At 47.5% G+C, this 7,413-nt stretch overlaps 1 long non-coding RNA gene across 1 annotated transcript; it reads right to left on the bottom strand.

Moving 5' to 3' along the window:
• Window positions 1-4,918: 4,918 nt before the first annotated feature.
• On the bottom strand, window positions 4,919-7,011 carry LOC119087516. The gene is made up of 2 exons (XR_005090983.1): window positions 6,415-7,011; window positions 4,919-5,128 (listed from the first exon to the last, which is right to left on the bottom strand). It is a non-coding gene; the product is annotated as an uncharacterized LOC119087516 (long non-coding RNA).
• Between the last annotated feature and the right edge of the window lie 402 nt (window positions 7,012-7,413).

The raw sequence follows: 7,413 nt of genomic DNA, 5'->3' as shown, positions 1-7,413 counted from the left end.
CAGCCAGAACTACATAGTGAGACCCCATTAAAAAAATCATTAATAACAACTTTATATGCCAGTGGCTTTTTGGAACAAGGAGAACCAACACTCTAAAAAGGTTTATTACTAATATGTTCAAAAGATGGTAGACACACTTGGCCCCAACTGGGGCTTTTTCCTCATGTAATTTTTCATGAATTGGCCAAATGTGAGTATGCCTGGGGACCCTTCCCCAAGAGCTAGGGCTCACTAGGACTATGGTACAAGACATGTTGATACAGAGACATTCAGCTCCAGGGCTATTTCCAAGGTCACTTTTTCTTTGCTGTGGGTTTTGCAGGATATTAAGAAAGAACAAAAAAAAAAAAAAAAAAAAAAGGCTGAAGTAATGGCCTAATAATCAAGAACACTTGCTATTCTCTTGCTATTCTTCTAAAAGACCCATAATCAGATCCCAGCACCCACATTGAGTGGCTCATAATGTAACTCCAGTTCCTTGGGATCTGGTGCCCTCTTTAGGCCCCATGAACACTAGCATGCACATTAATTAAAAACAAAATAGGAAGAACCTTTTTTTGGGGGGGGTGGTTTTCGAGACAGGGTTTCTCTGTGTAACTTTGTGCCTTTCCTGGATCTCACTCTGTAGCCCAGGCTGGGCTCAAACTCACAGAGATCCACCTGCCTCCGCCTCCCAAGTGCTGGGATTAAAAGCGTGTGCTGCTGCCACCCGGCAAGGAAGAACCTTTTATGTACACCTATATGGAACGCTTCTTTTCTTGCCAATTTAGTTTTTAAAGTGCTCCATTGGAAAGCATGTCTCGGTTCCTGGGAGAGATGCCATGTGGCAAGGGAGGCAAGAGGTGGAAGAGGAAGGTTCATTGGATGACAGCACTCTCTGGCTGCACTTTCAGAGATCAGGGTTCGATTCCCAGCACCCACTTGGCAGCCCACAATGGTCTATAAATTCAGTTTCAGACTCCCATTTGTGGCATCCCAAGGCACTGCACACATCTGCTGCACATACATGCAGGCAAAACACTCATAAAATAAAAACAAATCTTAAGATGTGGAAGTGGTCCTCATTCAGGCTGGCCTTCCGCATGTAGTGTGTGCCCCCACCATGTAAACTTATTTTATCTGTGCATGGTGACACACTTATAATCCCAAGAAACTGAGGCAGGAGGACTGCTGTATATTCAAGTCCAGCCAGCCTGGGTTACATAGCAAGATCAGGTTTCAAAAACACAAACAAGGGCTGGAGAAATAGCTCAGTGTTAAGATAGTACAGTGCTCTCAAAGAAGACAGGGCTTTGATTCCCAGCTCTATAGCGGGTGGCGCACCAATTTCCTGAAACTCCAAATCCAGGGGGTATAGTGCCCTCTTCTGGCTACAAGGGACACTGCACCCACATACACAAGTCTATATTTAGACCCACATGTACACATAATTAAAACAAATTATGGGTGTGGTGATGCAGGCCTTTAGTCCCAGCACTCAGGAGGCAGAGGCATGCAGATCTTTGTGAGTCTGAGGAAAATCTCATCTGCATAGTGAGTTCAAGGCCCACCAGGGCTACATAGTAAGACCCTGTCTCAAAAACAAAATAAAACCCTAAAATTAATTAAAAAAAAAAAAAACACAAAGCAAGCAAACAAACAAACAACAAACAAGAGTGAACCTATGTCAGAAAACATCTCTCAGGCAGAATGCAATTAATGAATTGTACGGGTGGCTGGAGAGATGGCTCAGAGGTTAAGAGCACTGGCTGCTTGTCCAGAGGTCCTGAGTTCAATTCCCAGCAACCACATGGTGGCTCACAACCATCTATAATGAGATCTGATGCCCTCTTCTGGCTTGCAGGTAAAACACTGTGTACATAATAAATAAATAAATCTTAAAAAAAAATAAATGAATGAATTGTGATGCCTTCATCTTAGGAATATGATCCTGACTCCAACAAGTGAGACCTATCTGATATTTACATACATAATAATATATAGAAAGATATAGCATGAAGTGAGAAAAAAACGTGATACAGAAGATGTGTTTAGTATGTCTTAATTTATGTAGAAAAAGCAGGCATGGCTGGGCGGCGGTGGTGCACACCTTTGATCCCAGCATTCGGGAGTCAGAGGCAGGCAGATCTCTGTGAGTTCAAGGCCAGCCTGGTCTACAGAGTGAGTTCCAGGACAGGCTCCAAAGCTACACAAAGAATCCCTGTCTTGGAAAAAAAAAAAAAAAAAAAAAAAGCAAGCAAGCATGCTGGAACATGCAAATACTTCCACACATACCCATGAAGGCATTGCCAGAACTCCCTCCTCCTTTTGAGTTTGAGTTAGATGTAGCAGTATTCCTGGGGGCTCCAGGAAACCTCTTCCTCTTCCATCACTCTTCATTGTCCACTTGACTGGCTTTGGAATCGCCTAGGAGACACACCTCTGGTTGTATCTTTGAGGGTATTTCCAGAGAGCTTCCACTGAGGAAGGAAGAAGCACCCCGAATGTGGGCAGCACCCTGCCATGGGCTGGAGTTCCAGGCTGGATGGAATGTAAATGGGGTACCAGTGCTCTCTTCTCTGCTTTCTGGCCAGTGCTGCAGATCACTACATTCCTGCTTCCACACCCACCACCACGGCGACTGCCTTCCTTTGAACCGGAAGCCAGAATAAACACTCCTCTGTAGATGTATCCAATCGTCTTTTTAAAATAAAAAACACAGAGCCAATGTAAAAGAGAGAAAGCCGAGAGGTCAGAGCTCAGAGATAAAATCTTACCTCCTGCAGTGCTCCTAACTTCCCCGAGAGAGAGCTACTTCCTGTTTGTCTGTGTTTAAATAGTCTTTCTGTTCTGCCTTCTCATTGGTTCTAAACCCAACCACATGACTGCCTCATCACTGCCTGTAAGTACCGCCCTCCAGGTCTTAAAGGCATATGTCTCCAATACTGGCTGTATCCCTGAACACACAGAAATCTACCTAGCTCTTCTAACCATCACGCTCTTGCTATGGCTCTAATAGCTCTGACCCCAGGGCAACTTTATTTATTAACATAAAATTAAAATTACATTTCAGTACAAATAAAATATCACCATACTCCTCCCCTCAGGACACTTCTGATCACATATTTGGTGACAGTAACAAAAAACAGCAACAACAAATACACTTCCTGTGATGCTTTATATTGATTGCCGCTTCAGACTCTTGAATCACACAGGAGACATGCCTCTGGGATACCTATGAGGGGTTATTTAGGTTAGGTTAATTGAGATAGGGAAGAAGACTCACCTTAATGGTGGGTGACACCATTCCATGGACTGGAGTCCCATGGGAAAGAGGAGAAAATGAGCGAGACACCAGCACCAATCGTGCCCGCCTTCCTGACTGTGGGGTCTGTGGGTGCAATGTGACCAGCTACCTCAGGCTCCTGCCACCATGAATTCCTCGTTGTGATGGAGTGTCACCTCAAACTGAGAGGCAAAATAAACCTTTCTTTCCTTAAGTTGCTTCTTGTCAGGTTGTTGATCACAGCAACAATAAAAGCAACTCATATATTCTCCTTCTACCAGGGATTGAACAAGCGTGGGATGGAGGTGGGAACCAAGATTCTACAGTCTCTCCATGTTTCACCCATCAAACCAAAGTGGCCTGACACCATAGGCCGTGTCTTCTGGGATGAGAGTCTGTGACAAGGGTTGGGACTCTTGGAGGAAGTGTCCTGCTATACAGATGATGGCAATGGCAGGGGGAGGGGATCATCTTCAGCCACATTCCCTTAGCTGGGGGCTGTGGCATCTTCTCTTCCCTCTTCTTCTTTTTCCTATTCCTCACCTCTCTCCCTCCTCTTCCCTTCTTCCCTGTTAGCTCCAGGCCCTGCTGGGCTGTAGAGAGCCCATCTTTAAAAAAATGACAGGGGGATGAAATAAAATGTCCTGTTTCTTCTATTGGTACATGGTAAATGTAATTCAGTGTTATAAATTAAAGTGATATTACCTGCTGTGGTGGGGCAGGCTTATAACTCTAGCACTTAAGAGGTGGAGGCAGAGGAGATGGGAGGCGAGAGTTCAGGGTCCTAGGGAGGAACCTACTGCTGTTGCTTTGCTAAATAGGCATGTTGTTACAATGTCTTTTTGTTTTGTTTTGTGTTTTGTTTTGGGAGACAGGGTTTTACTATGTAGCCCCAGCTGTCCTGGAACTCACTCTGTAGACCAGGCTAGCATGGAACTCACATAGATCCACCTGCCTCTGCCTCCCAAGTGCTGGCATGAAAAGTGTGGATCAACACCATGGGTGTTGTTACAACGTCTTTAAATCTTTGTTCATAACCCCAGATTAGCCTTGGTCATAGAAGTTTCTTCGTCTTTAAATCTATCTTTGTTCATAACCCCAGATTAGCCTTGGTCATAGAAGTTTCTTTTTGCAGCAGGCAGAGGTTGGTGCAGAGCCTCATTACTGGTCACAGTGCTGAGAAAAGGTATCTGTTGCATGCTTAGTCCTAAACAAAACATGGCATCCATCATGTCACCTCTCAGGGAGCCTCTGAAGAGGTGGCAGAAAGGATGTAAGAGCTGGAGGGTGGGAAGAGGTCTTGGGGAACATTCTCTTCTGAGGGTGATATGGCTGACGCACCCATGACCTCACAGCAGCTGTGGTTACCTGAACAATAACATTGTGCAGGCCCATGAATATTCCATCATGGGTGGAGTGGATCCACCCCGTCTGAGGAGCTGTAGATAGTTAATAACATTGCCGGAGAGGAGGGAGTCATAGTCCTCAGGGATGTAGTCACTGGTAGGTGGCCCTTGTCCGAGAGTAAATAACCCCACACCCAGGCTCATGCAGACAGCCCTCATTAAGTGCAGAGGGGCACAGGCACGAAAAGACAGACAAGGTATAGTGAGACACTGTCTCAAAAGCAAACAAGCCTCCACAAATCAGAAATTCATTTTAGAGGAATTTTCTTTTAAGAGTCTTATTTCATCTGCAAAGTAGTAATGTAAGTTTTCTTCTCTGGGGGCTGGTGAGATGGCTCAGAGCTGTTTTCACAGAGAATCTGAGTTAGGTTTCCAAGCACTCACATTTGAGGTTCACAGCTGTCTATAGTTCCAGTTCCAGAAGATCTGACGGCCCTCCTCTTGCTTCTGTGAGCACCTGTGCACACACGGTGAGCATACATACATTCAGTACACATACATACATACATACATAAAATGAATAAATAAACTTCTTAAAATGTCTTCTGGCCGGGCGGTGGTGGCACATGCCTTTAATCTCAGCATGCGGGAGGTAGAGGCAGGTGAATCCCTGTGAGTTCAAGGCCAGCCTGGGCTACAGAGCAAGTTCCAGGACAGGCCCCAAAGTTACACAGAGAAACCCTGTCTCAAAAAACCAAAATAAATAAATAAACAAATAAATAAATGTCTTAGGGGTGATGTACACCTTTAATTTCAGCACTTGGGAGGCAAAGACAGGTGGATCTCTGAGTTCGAGGCCAGCCTGATCTACAGAGTGAGTTTCAGGACAGCCAGGGCTGTTATACAGTGAAACCTTGTCTCAAAAAACCAAAAACCAAAAAAAAAAAAAAAAAAAAAAAAAAAAAAAAAAGGCTTCTTTTTATATCTCTACATATACATATATGTATATATAGAGAGAGGGAGACGAAGGGTCTGCTATGCAGATTGGGCTGGCCTGGAACTGGTGCTGATCTTTCTGTCTGGACACAGGACCTGCCCCCCACAGACACTCCTTGAAGGCACTACCTCCTGGATTCCTGACTCAGAGGCTTTTTGGTCATCACCAGCCAGCCCTCCCAGAGCAGCTGTACCTGTGGGACAGGTCTCTTGTTCAACCCTGCCTACCTGGCTCCTCATACTTCCTTACTGTTGAAAACAGAATTTGGGGCCGGGGACCATGCAGTCGGTGGAGTTGACGTCACCTCTCTACTTCTGGTCGCCTTCCTGTGTTCAGCTGCTATGAGGTCAGGGGTGTAACCTTCTGAAGACAGTGCTCCCCAAGACTTCTTCCCACCCTCCAGCTCTTACATCCTTTCTGCCCTGACTTCAGAGGCTCCCCTGAGCCCTGGAGAGGTGACATGGATGTCATGTCTTGTTTAGGACTCAACAGGCACTTGTTCTCAGCACTGTGACCAGTGATGAGTCTCTGCATTGAGGTGACAACAAATCGAAGTCCCTTTCTGCCATAGGTCCCGTCACATGATCCTGAGCAGCTGGTTCAAGCAGTCTTGTTTTATGTAACTTGTGTCTCCTGAGGGAGACCGGTGACTCGTCTCCTCTACCAGACCAAGGAATGGAACAATCCCATCAGCAGTGGCTGAGTGACACAAACCGGTTGTGCAGGCTGCCTCGCTACCCACCCCTGCCACAAGAGAGCATGGGCAGGGAAGGGCTGGGGACTGGGAGGCTGTGGTGCTGTGGTACCTCTTCCACCCCCGAGCTGCGGGGGGCAGCATTGCCAGTGGGGAGGCCGGCAGCCCATCCTCCAGTTGGTCTGAAGAGCTCCCCAACGGAGCCACTGCTGACGAACTTGGGGAAGCTCTGAGGTAAGCCAGAGTGTGCTGGATGCCATCCCTGGAGGAGTATGCTGGTAACCGGGAGCTGGAGGTACTAGGTGAGGTCAGCCTGACAGTGACTCACCTGCATCAGGGCCTGTGTGATGTCAGAAGTTAGCTTGGGAGGGGCGGCTGGGCCCTTAGCCTTCATCCTAGCTTCAGTGAGTACCGAGGGAGAGGGCAGTGACAACGGTGGGTGTGAGTGCCAGGAGCGGAGTAAGAATGTACCTTTTTGTTGTTGTTGTTGTTGTTAGTGTGTTGTTTGGGTTTTGGGAGAGGCTGGCCTGGCTCAGGACTTGAAATGCTCCCGCCTCTGCCTCTCGCTCGCTGGGACTACGGGGTCAGGTCTGTGCCACCAGACCTTTGCTCTTTTACTGACCCCTCCTCGTCCCTGTTTCCGAGCGGGAGGTGCTGTGGGTAGCAGCTAACCAGTGGGGATGAGAATGGGATGTAGAGGGCAGAGAGAATGGACCTCAACTCCTTCCGCTCTCCTCGGGGGGGGGGGGGGGGGGGAGCTTCAAATCGGTGTGGAGCCATGGTTTACCTTGGACCCTGTTCTTTATTACCTAAAATGAGAGCAGCCGCTCAACACCTGAAGACCACTGGGAGTATGTGGGATGCGCTAAGTGTCACCCGGGAGGGGAGAGTTGGCAGAGGGGCTCTGCTCAGGAGGTGGGAGGCTCTTGGGTGCCGCCAGACCTGTGGTGTACTTGCTCCAAGGTTGAGGACGTTGAGGAGGCCTGAGGATGAGGCTCAGTTGGTGGAGTGCTTGCTTAGCGTACACAAACCCCCAAGAGTGAGACCCAGCACTGGGTATACCGGGCACGGTGGCCTGTAATTCCAGCACATGGGAGGCAGAGGCAGGAGC

This window comes from Peromyscus leucopus, chromosome 1 (assembly GCF_004664715.2).
Source record: "Peromyscus leucopus breed LL Stock chromosome 1, UCI_PerLeu_2.1, whole genome shotgun sequence".
NCBI classification, from domain to species: Eukaryota; Metazoa; Chordata; class Mammalia; order Rodentia; family Cricetidae; genus Peromyscus; species Peromyscus leucopus.
This window is presented reverse-complemented; position numbering and strand designations above follow the sequence as displayed.